Raw genomic sequence first — 13,011 nt, 5'->3', positions numbered from 1 at the left:
ACCACAAAAAAAAACATTTGTAACTCATCACTATTTGTATTTCTCTATAATTGTCACAATTTGTCTCAAAAATTAAAACCTACAACCATCACCATTAGCATCAGTATCTATGTTGGTATTTTCATTGGTATCTGTGTCACTATATAGCAATACTAATATTGATATAGATACCAATGATTTTCTAGCAATGATGAGGGTAATTTTTTGCATGAATAATTTCATCACTTTGAACGTTAGTATTGGATCTTTATATTGTAGTGTACCTTTTCACTTTATCATCTCATTTCCTCAATGCCATCTACTCAATCAACTCCAAAGTAAGATAAAAAAGGTTTCTTACCATAAAGATAGCATTTATATTAATTAACACATGTGATTGATCTATGAACGAACACATTCTTCATGAGCTACTTGACTTGGACTTTATTTTTTTTCCAACATACCTTTTAGGTATTCTCCCCAACCTTCTTCAACAACTTTATTTTCCCTTACCAATGACACTTCTTCCCATTTCATTAGTTCAAGGTTCTTTTCTTCATCAGTCATCCTCAAAAAAACTCCATGAAGTAGTCTCATAACTATGTAATAGTCTATGTAAGCACATGCACTCATATATGTTCATCATAACCTATTCACAATTTTGGATCCTCAAATACGGGACAACACTTCAAGATTTCCTAAACTTTAACCCATCTTCCAAATGAACAACATATGGTTTATGCATGATCCAAAGACTAGCACTCTCCCTTAGAAAGTGGATGTATCTGAGAGTTTTACTTTGCAAGTTCATGAAGACTCGTATATCCATCATTTCTATTTTCATAGTTGAATATTGATCCTCTACGACCTCTACTTCAATTTTCATAACCTTTCAAGGCCTCTCCAATGAGAAGGATTGTTATCCAAGTGTAGTATAAGAAACAGTCCTAATTTCTACAAGTTTTGTTACCAACATTGTCATCCTTGCCACCTATCACATTACCAACCCATCCTCATTTGTACCTTCAATAATAATGACATCACCTTCATCAATTATAGTTCTACGTCAGAAGCATACACTACTCCATCAAGACTACCATTTCTTCTTTAAATCTTCTTCATTATTTGCCCTAGTATTTCACATCTATCTTTGATGTAAGTAGCATAGGACTTGCACTCATCCGGAGGGGAGAAAGTATTAGCAATAAATATGAAAGGAAAAATCATAGAAGATCAAAGCAAGAGTGCTAGATTTATTTTGGAGAGAATACTATCTTTTAAAGTTCTAGTGTATGGATACTTATATTATTATTATCATGGAGATGATGTTATCATGGTTGTATTGTTTTAGTGAGAGCCACTCTTGCTACTCCCATGAACATTGTACAATCACTCATCATCATATTTGTCACACCCATATTTATTGCCTAGTTGCACATATGAATATGTAATTCAGTAGCACATGCTAGGTCTAATTAGGTTAATGAAGAAGCTTGCTTCAAGGATCCCATAAAGTGAATAGGATGCCCAAAAGAGGATAAAAATGCTAATTCACAGAGGCTAAAACACTAAAATGTAAAGAGGGGTGTAAACCCTTAAACATAAAAGGAGTATAAACTCTAAAACACAAATTGGGCACCACCCTGGAGAGTTGATCCAACCCTAATACTACTTTTGGTCTATACAAGAGTAGCAATTGTATTTATCATTTTGGTCTATTTGTGCTAGGAAAGCTCTATTAGTGTAAGCATTAAAGCCTTCCATTCACTTATTCTATTCTATCATCTTGGCTTCATTGTTGAGAGTAAGGGAGAGAGTGAGTGAGAGGTGTGTTGAGTGAGGAACTTGGGATATAGAAGCTCTACAACTTCTTCTTGCTTTTCTTCCTCTTATTCCCATCCATAGTAAGAGGGTTGCAATTGGAGTTGTATATGAGGTTGTGAAATTATGAGAGAGTGAGGGATCTAGCATGTGAAGCTCCTCTCTATCTTCTTCTCTCATCATGGGTGTACCTAGTAGTGGATGTGAAAGAGGAATGTCATTGAATTATGTTGATTAGATCATGGAACCATCTTGTATCCTTCAAGTTTTTGGACTAGAATATGAAAAGTTAAGTTGATGAATTATATGAGAACCATCTATTATAATGATATAATGAACATATATGACCATAACAACCATGCTATCCTAAGAATATGAGAACAATACTATCCTAAGAATTAAGTTGATGGCTATCCTAAGAATATGAGAACCATCTATTATAATGATATAATGAACATATATGACCATAACAACCATACTATCCTCAAAATATATCATGTAAAGAGAAAAATCAACTATACTTTGCTAAAATCCAATGCTACATAGAAACCTGCTAATCCCATGACACCAAACTCTAGGTGCTTACTTCAATCCATACAATGCCTTCTTTAGTTTTCATACATAATGTAGATACTTTGGTTGTACATACCATTCTAGCTAGTCTATATGTCCTCTTCCAATGTACTATTCAAAAATGTATTCTCAATATATGTTTGATATAAATTCTAGTGATAAAGCAAAGCCAAAGCAATCGTAGTCTAATTTAATCATTTTGGCAACTAGACTAAATGTTTCTTCACATTCTAATCCATGTATTTGAGCATTCACTTTGCAACCAACATTGATCTTATATACCCACTTACAGCCAATAGCCTTCTTTCCATAAGGTAGCTCAACCAAATCCCAAGTCTTGTTCTTGTTCAAATCATCCATTTTCTCTCTCTAGTCTTTGCTTTCAACTACTTCATCAAATCATGTTGGATTCTAAGTGATGTATATGAGAAACTATTTGCATATAATATATCTGTCTATCAACTAGATTCCTTACTCTTTCTAATTTTCTCACCTCAATTGCATGAGATGGTGTCATTCTTGCATGAGGTGGTACATACTCCCCTGCACTTTTTATGCCTGAAGTCTTAACATGGTGTATCTAAAACTCACCATCTAAGGAATTTCTTCTATACTTTCACCAATTGGCCTTTTTTCTTTTGCAATTTTAAACCTATTTTGTGTGTCCTTAACCTACCATTCTAAGAGCTAACACTTCCATTACTTTCAAAATTATCTTATCTAACAATAAATGCGCCACTTTCATGAGTAATTTTTACTATGATTTTCTTTACATAACCTGTTGAGATATCGAGCTCCACTCGTGATACGCCAGGGTGACCGTTGTGTATTTATGTCACCGACTTGTCAGTTGCAGACGCGGTTGGTACACCGCCCATGAATAATAGCTACATGATAGCTATCCTTATCTACTCTAGTTCGTGGCTCAGTTAGTATGCCACCTTAGTTAGTTGAGTTTGGTTTGAGACCCATATATAGGGTTCTTCTATTTCTTTGTACTTGAGTTCTTTTCGCTTACACAACTAAGAAGAGGAAAATTGTTTTCAGCCTCCACCTCTGTGTGTATTCCCCCATTGTGAAAGCAAGAAAGCTACAAGTGAGACTCCTTCCTTCTCTCCCACAATCTTGACATGGTATGAGAGCCTTGTTCGTGGTAAAGAGCTCAAGAAAGCAAGCCAAGCTCGCGGTGTTCTGGTAAGAGGAGCAGTGTTGCTTTCATTTTCTGTTTTGGGAGCAAATCTCTGCAGGTAGCACAGCCGGAAAGTGCACGAGTGCATTGTCTCAGGTTGAGACGCCCTTCGCGGTGAAGCAAGAGGGCAGTATATGCTGCGGGTGAGGGCTTTAGCCCTTGATGACCTTGTTTTTTTTATTTGAGGCCATTTCGGGGCCTGTTTTTGGAGGCAGAAGTTTACTGCACACACTCAGGAAAAGGCCCAATTTTATGCTGAGCAGCCACTATTCTACAGGTCGGTGAAATGTTACTATAGAAATTGCATCGTATGCTTGTGCGCAGAGACATTGGGAGTTACAGAATCATCCCTGTTGCCTGTTGATGAAAAATCGTCACTAGGAAGTGACTGTGTGGTCAAATACCACTTTCGCCAGTTTTGTAGATTTTCCCTTGTGAGGGTGAAGCTGTGTTTTTTGCAGTGACATAACTTTTTGTAGTGTTCTGTAATGGCATCTGATTCTCTTTCACAGATTGTCACTGAAAAGCTTGACAAGAACAACTTCCAAGCATGGAAGTTTAGAATGACAAATTTCCTTATGGGAAAAGGATATTGGGAATTTGTTGCAGGAAATGAAGAAGAACCAGTTCTTCCTGATGTTCCCAATCAACAGCAAATGCAGGTATTTAAAGCATGGCATGAGAGAGCCAGGAAAGTTATGTATTGGCTGTCTATCAGCATTTCAGACTCTATGATTGTGCATATTCAGGATGCAAGTACACCAAAGGAGGCATGGGATACTTTGTCAAAAATGTATAGCACAAATACGCAAGCCAGGAAAATGCAGCTCAAGCAAGAGTTGCATAATGTGCAAAGAGAAAATATGAGCATCAATGACTACCACATGAAGGTGAAGAAGATTGCCGATGCACTTGCTTCCATTGGGTCGCCAGTGGAAGATGATGATTCAGTTTCTATGACCTTGAATGGTCTACGAAAGGATTATGCACAGTTTCGGACATCCATTTCAGTTCGTGAAAGATTTCCTGATTTTGAGGAGTTGATTTCTCTTCTAATTTCTGAGGAGCAGAGAAATGGTGGTGCATCTTCTTCAGGAGAAACTTCAAAAGAAGCTGTCTTCTACTCAAATGCTGGAAGAGGTAGAGGCAGAGATAGAGGAGGCCGATTTGGAGGCCGTGGTAGAAATCAAAATATGCAGCAAACTCAAGAAACCAGTCCTATGGAGGAGAACGTGGTAACTCTAGAGGCAGGGGGAGCCAAAGAGGTCGTGGTGGATGGCAAAGAGGCCAAAATGCAAATAGTAATGTTGAATGCTACTACTGTGGTAAAATGGGTCATATGGCTAAAGACTGCTATAAAAAGCAGAATGACATCATGAATGGAAAACTGCAACAAGGGAATTATGCATCTTCTAGTAGATAGGGTGATGACAGAAATGAGCACTTGTTTATGGTGCAGCACATGAACAATTCTGTGACAAGTGTAGAAGAAAGCAATGATGTATGGTATGTTGACTCAGGTGCATCAAACCACATGACAGGTCATGCAGAATGGATGGAGGATGCAAGAAAAATGGAAAAACCAGGATTTGTGGAGACTGGTGATGATACTGCACATCCTATTGTGTAGATTGGAAAAATTCATTTGTCTATGCAGGATGGGAAAAAGAAATACCTGTCCGATGTATTTCATGTCCCGAATATCACCAAGAATCTGGTTTCTGTTGGTCAAATGGTTGAGCAGGGCTTGCAGGTCAGATTTAATCCTCATGGATGCTTTGTTGAGGATATGAAAAATAAAGGTCGCTTGATAGCAAAAGGAAAGAAGAAGGGCAGAATGTTTACATTGGATGCAGACATGTCTGAATTGAGTGCAACAATGTTTGCACATGGGACCGGTGTAGTTGCAGATATTGATATCTGGCATAAACACATTGGTCATGTTAATGTACAACGACTTAAATCAATGCAGGCCCAAAATATTGTTGTAGGATTGCCCAAATTCAAGGTTGCAGAAATGCATAAGGTATGTGAAGCCTGTCAGTTTGGAAAACATGCAAGGAAACCATTTCCTAGACATGTTCAAGAGAGTGAGAAGCCATTGGAATTAATCCACTTTGATGTGTGGACTACTAAAGCTGCATCTCTTCGAGGCTGTCATTATTTTGTCACTTTTATTGATGACTATAGCAGAAAAGTTTGGGTGTATTTTATGAAAAAGAAAAGTGAAGTTTTTGGGCATTTCAAAACCCTTAAAGCTATGGTTGAAAAAAAAACACGACTGCAAATAAAATGCCTAAGGTCAGACGGAGGGGGAGAGTACCTCTCAAATGAGTTTGCAAGGTTCCTGCAGGAGCATGGCATAAAGCAGCAATATTCATGCAGTCATACCCCACAACAAAATGGAATTGCAGAAAGGAAAAACAGGCATATTGAAGAGGTATCTCGTGCCATGCTCAATGAAAAAGACTTGCCAAATTTTTATTGGGCTGAAGCAGTTGCTACAGGAGTCTACATAATGAACAGGACTCCCACTACAGCAATACATGGAATGACTCCAAAGGAGAGGTATACTGGTAGGAAACCAGATATTTCTCATTTGAAAATTTTTGTTGCATTGCCTATGTTTATGTGCCAGATGAGTTGAGATCCAAGTTGGATCCAAAAGCTGAGAAGTGCATCTTTATTGGTTACTCTCTGCAGCAAAAAGGGTATAGATGCTATAACCCTTCTACTCGTAAGTTTACAGTGAGCAGAGATGTTTTTTTTATGAGATGAGTAGCTGGTATAAACAAGTAAATGTGATTGATGATGTAGATGCACAAAATGGTAATGCTGCACAGAATTCACAGCAGCAATCACAAAATATTAGCGGACCTAGAGCGTCCTCTAGCAGTGGTTCACATTCTTCGCCATGGACAGGCAGATTGAGATTAGGAGAATCTTCTCAAAGCAATGCAGATAGTGGTATGCAGGTATCACGAAAAGGAAAAGAGAAGGTTGATCAGCCCATGTTTGATGTGAATGCAGGTCACTCTTATGTGGATGGTGAATCCAGTGGCTCAGAACAGAGCATTGATGATGAGTTGGATATTCCTTCTATTGTTACACCTGGAGTATGGAAGACCATGGATGTTTTGAGAGCACCTGGGAGTGAACCTACTTTGCGCAAGTCTACCAGAACTAGGTATCCTGTGGATAGGCTGAAATATGATGGATTTACAACCATTCATTATGCATATATGGTTCAAGTGATACAAGAACCAGAACCCACTTCTTTTGAGGAAGCCATGGGAAAAGAAAAATGGGAGAAAGCCATGGATGAAGAAATGGATGCCTTGGAAGCAAATGCTACATGGGAATTGGTACCTTTGCCTAAAGGTAAGAATTCAATTGGCTGTAAGTGGGTTTATAAGGTGAAGCACAATGCAGATGGTTCTGTGAACAGATACAAGGCAAGATTAGTAGTCAAGGGGTATGCACAAACATATGGCATTGACTATGAAGAAACATTCAGTCCGGTTGCAAGTATGGCAACCCTAAGAGCAGTCATTGCTATGGCTGCATCAAAGGGATGGTCTTTACATTAGATGGATGTAAAGAATGGCTTCTTGCATGATGATTTGCAAGAAAAGGTCTATATGGAGCATCCACCAGGTTATGTGCATGCTGTTCATCCTGAGTTTGTTTGCAGGTTGAAGAAAGCCTTGTATGGCTTGAAGCAAGCACCTAGAGCATGGTCTGACAAGATAGGACAGTATCTTGTCACTATTGGCTTTCAGATTTCCAAGGTAGATTTCTCACTTTATGTGAGAAAAACAGAGAAATGTATTATGCTGCTTGTCACTTATGTTGATGACTTGATTATGACAGGTGACAGTGATGAAGATATCCTTCATGTGAAAATGCTATTGAAGCAGAAGTTTGAGATGAAGGATTTGGGAGAGCTACGTTATTTCTTGGGCATTGAGGTGATTAGATCACCAAGTGGGATACAACTCTTGCAGAGGCAGTATGGATTGGACATGCTGTCCAAATATGGGATGACAGGCTGTAAGCCTATTTCGGTTCCTTTGGAGTAGAATGTGAAGCTAAGCACAGATACAGGTGAGCTTCTAGAAGACCCTACTATGTACAGACGCATAGTAGGAAGCTTGATTTATATGACTGTTACCAGGCCAAATTTGAGCTATGTTGTTGGACTGGTAAGTCAGTTTATGCAGGCTCCAAGGAAACCGTATTTGGATGCGGCTAAACGCATACTCAGGTATGTGAAGTCCACATTGCAGTATGGACTATTTTATGAGACTGGGGTTCAGATACAGTTGCATGGATACACTGATGCTGATTGGGCTGGTAGTATTTCTGATAGACGATCTACCAGTGGATATGTGTTCTCTTTTGGGAGTGCTGCAGTCACTTGGAGCAGCAAGAAACAGCCTACAGTTGCCTTGTCGAGCACAGAGGCTGAGTACAGGGGTGCAGCAATGGCTACATGTGAGGTAGCTTGGTTGCATAAGCTACTTTATGATATGCATAAGCTACAACATAATCACTAATGCTTTGACTTCCAAGCCATGTACCATGTAGCCTTTGCTTTAACTATATGTTTCTTTCCTCCATACAAGTGCAATACATCTTTTCAGTTATATCCCACACATCCTTACATGTGCTTGCCTTTTTTATGTGCAGAATTAAAGTCTCTAAAATGAATATAGAAATCTAATACTATGCCTTTTTGTTTCTACTTGACCAATCTTTATAGACCTTCTTCTCTTTCTCCATTGACTCCTAAGGTCAAGACATGGACCCTCACTTGTAATGAGATCCCAAAGACCTCTTTTCAATAAGAAAATTCCCCATACGATAGGACCAAATGCTATAGTTGTTGTTTGTCAACTTTTCCCCAATAATTTATGTTATTTGTACAATTTTTAACATTATTGTAATTTTTAAAAACTAACAATATACAATGTACCAAATGAATGGTCAAGAACTCGAAGAGTTCACTATATATATATATATCTATATATATATATATATATATATATATATATATATATATATATATTACATGCATTCAAGGCCTATTTATAAATATCCTTATCTATAAACTTTTCTTTTAAAAAACGCAACCCTTTTTTATTCAATCCCTAAATAATTGCTTTATATTACACCCTTCTATATGTAAAAAATATATATATATTATACTTTAAAAATCCCATATTGGAATTCACATTTGAGAGTGGATTTTTTTAAAGACCTTTTTTGAAGCGGAAAAGAGCCTAGGAGGCCGTAAAAGACCAAATTTTCATGGAAAATGAAACGGTTGCAGATTAATGAGCTAGATTTTTCCTAGATGGAGTTCGATGCCAAGAACCCAACACAAGTCTTGGTTTGTCTATTGGAGTATGTTTGACCCCCCATTTAATCCTTGCAAGGTTTTGCGTTATGAAGCAACTACATGATCCGAGAGCCCCTCCGAAAGTGTGTCACGGGTCCTAGCTTTATAGATTTCAACGTCACGAATCCAACCTCGTTTGCCCCTCCAAAAGTGAAAAATCCACTTTGATTGCAGTGTGAACACAAAGAGATGAACTAGATATTTTAAAATTAAAGGCTTAAGCTTGATTAATGAAGTAAAACCAAAAAAACTCATCGTCAGAAGGGAGGGGATACAATTTTTTTTTGCGCCCCATTTTTTTGGGGATTTATGCCTGTCCGTCGATGCTGGAGTTCAGGGAGAACTAACTGCACATTCTTGATCTACTCCCTAAGGGCTCAGTTTTGGGTGTAAGCATGCTGATTTTCATGAAGGGAATCAAAAATTTGATTTTTAGTCTTTCTCTCTCCTCTCTCCTTTCTCCTCTTGTTGCTTGTTTACACGCATGATTCTATGGGAGAAGGGGGTCGAGTTGGATGCAAGATAGTGATGGCATAATGGAACCCGAGAGTGAAGGAGAATGTAGATCTAGTTGGGAGAGAGCGTCAACGGCCAAGAATGAGTGTGAGTGATGCCAGGAGGCATATTCCACGGTGGATTCCGTGAGGTTTTACGGTGGATTCCGTAAACTTAGATGACCGGGGCTCATACGCAAAGAGGATTCTTTGTGCGAGAAGTTGATGGGGACGCCTGTCCTTTTCGGGCGTTTCATTAATTTAGTGTGTACATGGGTGATTCCATAGCGGGTGATTCTGCAAAATGCATATTAAATTAATAAACGTTTATGAGTTTAGAGTGCGCACTCGTAATAAATTAAGGTTAGGATTTATTTCTAACCAGTTGATTTATTTATGTAGCTGAAGACTGCTAGGTATTCACTTTTGTCGGTTTAATTGTGTTATTTTACTAACGATTGTGAATGCTTCAGTTGATGTGTAGAGATAGCAGCAGTGGCGGAGGAAAGCATTGGAGTCTAGCGGATTTTCTGATCTTTCGACTATATTTTGATAGGCGCCACGCCTATATTTTGATTATGTCTATAGAGACATCGACTATTTATTATTATTTTGTATGCGCTTATGCGCCTGGATATGTTATTTTTATTTGGACATTGAGATTGGGCGTGCCAGACTCTTTGGGCACCGTCCATTAGCTTTATTTTCCTATTTTTGGTAGAAAGCAAACTCAAAAGCTAAAAGCTTGTCATATTTTTGTAATTGGGCTATTTTTGAGCAAAAAGATTGGAAATATATATTAAATACATGCTTTGTGAAGCGCTCACACAAGGCATGGGGGAGATTCAACCCAATTTGTCTTTTGTCTCATGTCGTGCTTGTTTTTACATTGGTTTTTGTGCTAAAAAGTAGAGTGCTTTGTTCTTGGGGACCTTTGGGAATTCACTACGTGAGCTACCTGCGTCCGATCTGCGCACCAGTGGTATCAGAGCGGAGTAGAGATCAAGGGCTTCCAATCGCTACCAATCTCGGGCGAAGGCGGAGCTCCAGGAACAAACGGCCTCTACAGTCAATCTCGTCGCGAACCGTCGATACAGGCAGACTTCTGGCGATCAAGAACCCCTGTTTCCACTCTCAGATCGCGAAGGACCACTCTCTGTCGGCGGAGGACCACTTCTTCAATTCCTTCATCAAGTCGTGGACAATCAGAGATAAGCTCATATCTTCCATAGCTAAATAAGCTTAAACCTCAAAGTTTCAAAGGCTTAGTTAATTGACTTAAAGCCTATATAAAAAAAAAAAAAAACGAATCAAATCGTGACGGCGGGCTGTTCTGAAGGCCGCGAATTCCGCCGTGGACATCCTCTTGTCCTAAAAAACGCGACGCTTCCTGAGAAGCACTAAGCTACTTACTCCCCTAAGTCATCTAAGGCAAGTCACCTCTGCAAGCTATAAACTCCAGGTCACACCACAGAAGTCAAGTTCTGCAAGTATTTTCTGATCAAGTTCTTCAAGTCTCGTAAGTCGAATAAGTTCTGCAAGTCTGGAACTCTGCAAGTCACATAAGTCTGCAACTCTGCAAGTCAGACTAAATCAGAACTGACTAGTGCTCGAAACTCCTAGAAGACTTGTTCGTTTGCAAAAACTCTGAACTGGAAAGTTGTTCGCAGCAAGCTGTTTTACCTATCTGCAAGTTCGTTGAAGTACTTTCAGCAAATAGCGACAGAAATATTTCAGAATTTCTGAAAATTGAAGAAGAAAATACCCAAAAATACATAGCCTTGTAACCCCAAATTTGAGCTACGCTCATCCCGCTAACTGATTTTGAGTGAGAAAGGTTTGTTGAGTTTTACAGGATGACTTCCCCACATATGGATGATCCTATGGCTGAAGACGACCTACCCGAGCCTACCATGGAACAAAAGTTGGATCTTATCATGTTGCAATTAGACGAAGAGCGAAGAGCTAGGCAAGCCTTGCAAGCGCAATTGACAAAGCTACAAGGAGCGTCCACTGACAAAGAAGAACCTCAAGCTAAAGATTTGATTCGCCGTACCATCGACGCCACTCTTGAAGCACAAACCATTCGCAAGGAATCCAAGATAAGTAAACGAAGTTTCAAGTTTCGCACTTTCAATGGCATAAGAGAGGGAAAGACTGTTTTATCATTCATTAGCCAGTTTGATGACTATTTCCATGAAGAAACTTATCCTGAGAAAGATAAAATCAAGTGTGTTACTAATCATCTGATAGATAGAGCATCACTTTGGTGGACTGTCGTCCGCAAGAGCATAGAATGTCCTGCTACATGGGAAGATTTCAAGAAGAAGTTCATGCAAAATTTCCTTCCACCGCAATTTCATGAGAAGGCAATCAAGCAATGGGATTTACTGCAACAACGCGACCGTGAGCCTATTCCACAGTATACAGAGCGTTTTTGGAATGCACTCTTACAGCTACGCATGCTTGAAGACGTACCAGAGACGACACATAAGCGGAAGTACATGTCTGGACTTCTTGGACATTACTACGCTGAGGTGAATATGTTCAAGCCTGCTACCCTTGAAGATGCCATCTCCTTAGCTCACGACACTGAAGATAAGTTACGTGGAAGAGATCGACGACCACAGCCATTCCAAGCAAACGGTAATTATGGATCTAAACAATTCAATTCCAATTTCAGAAGGTTTAATCCAGGTCGTTTTTCATCACCATCTTTCCGCAAGAATTGGCCTAAACCACCCGCATTACCATCCACTGTCAATCCAAATCCTAAGCCTATCCAACAAGCAAATCCAAATATACCCAGACTCCCAGCCATTGCAAATAATGTGACCAAAGCCAAGCCCATCGTATGCTACAAGTGTCACCAGCCAGGCCATCTCGCAGCAAATTGTCATTCAAAGAAGCCATCAGCACATATCAACTACCTTGGAGCTATGGACGAGGACGAGCATGAGGATATGCCGGATTTCACTGAAGAAGAAGATGATCCTACTACTACTTCCGACACTTTACCAGGTATGCCTACTTTACATTCATTGTTGACTATGAAATGTATGGTGCATGGAAAAGAAAGAACTGTATTGCATGATGACGGTAGTACGCATGACTTTATTTCAGCAAAATTGGTAAAGGAATTGAAATTGCATACAGTACCTACGCACTATCGCATAAAAGCTGCATTTTTAGGTACTAGGTACAATGGCACACAAGAAGTTCAAAATTTAGAAATTCAAATTGGTCCATATATTGAAAGAAGAAATTTCTTAGTTGTCCCATTACAATCTAGCGACATTATTCTAGGAATGCCATGGAGACACCAACATAATCCTAATATAGATTATTCCACACACACAATGAATATTAATTTTCAAGGAAAATCTATTACATTATTTGGTATGCATGCATCTCATATGTTTCCACTGCTTTCGCATACTCAAGCAAAACGTGCACTACGCAAGAATACTAAATCATATCTCATTTGGGTGAATGAATTGCACGCAAAAGAAACTCATATGCACCCTAGGCATAAGGAATTTCTTGCATAT

Source organism: Lygodium microphyllum, chromosome 17 (genome assembly GCF_053477565.2).
Source record: "Lygodium microphyllum isolate KBCC chromosome 17, Lygodium_microphyllum_v1.1.10, whole genome shotgun sequence".
Lineage (NCBI taxonomy): Eukaryota > Viridiplantae > Streptophyta > Polypodiopsida > Schizaeales > Lygodiaceae > Lygodium > Lygodium microphyllum.
The sequence above is the reverse complement of the archived record's forward strand: the minus strand, read 5'-3'. Positions refer to the sequence as shown.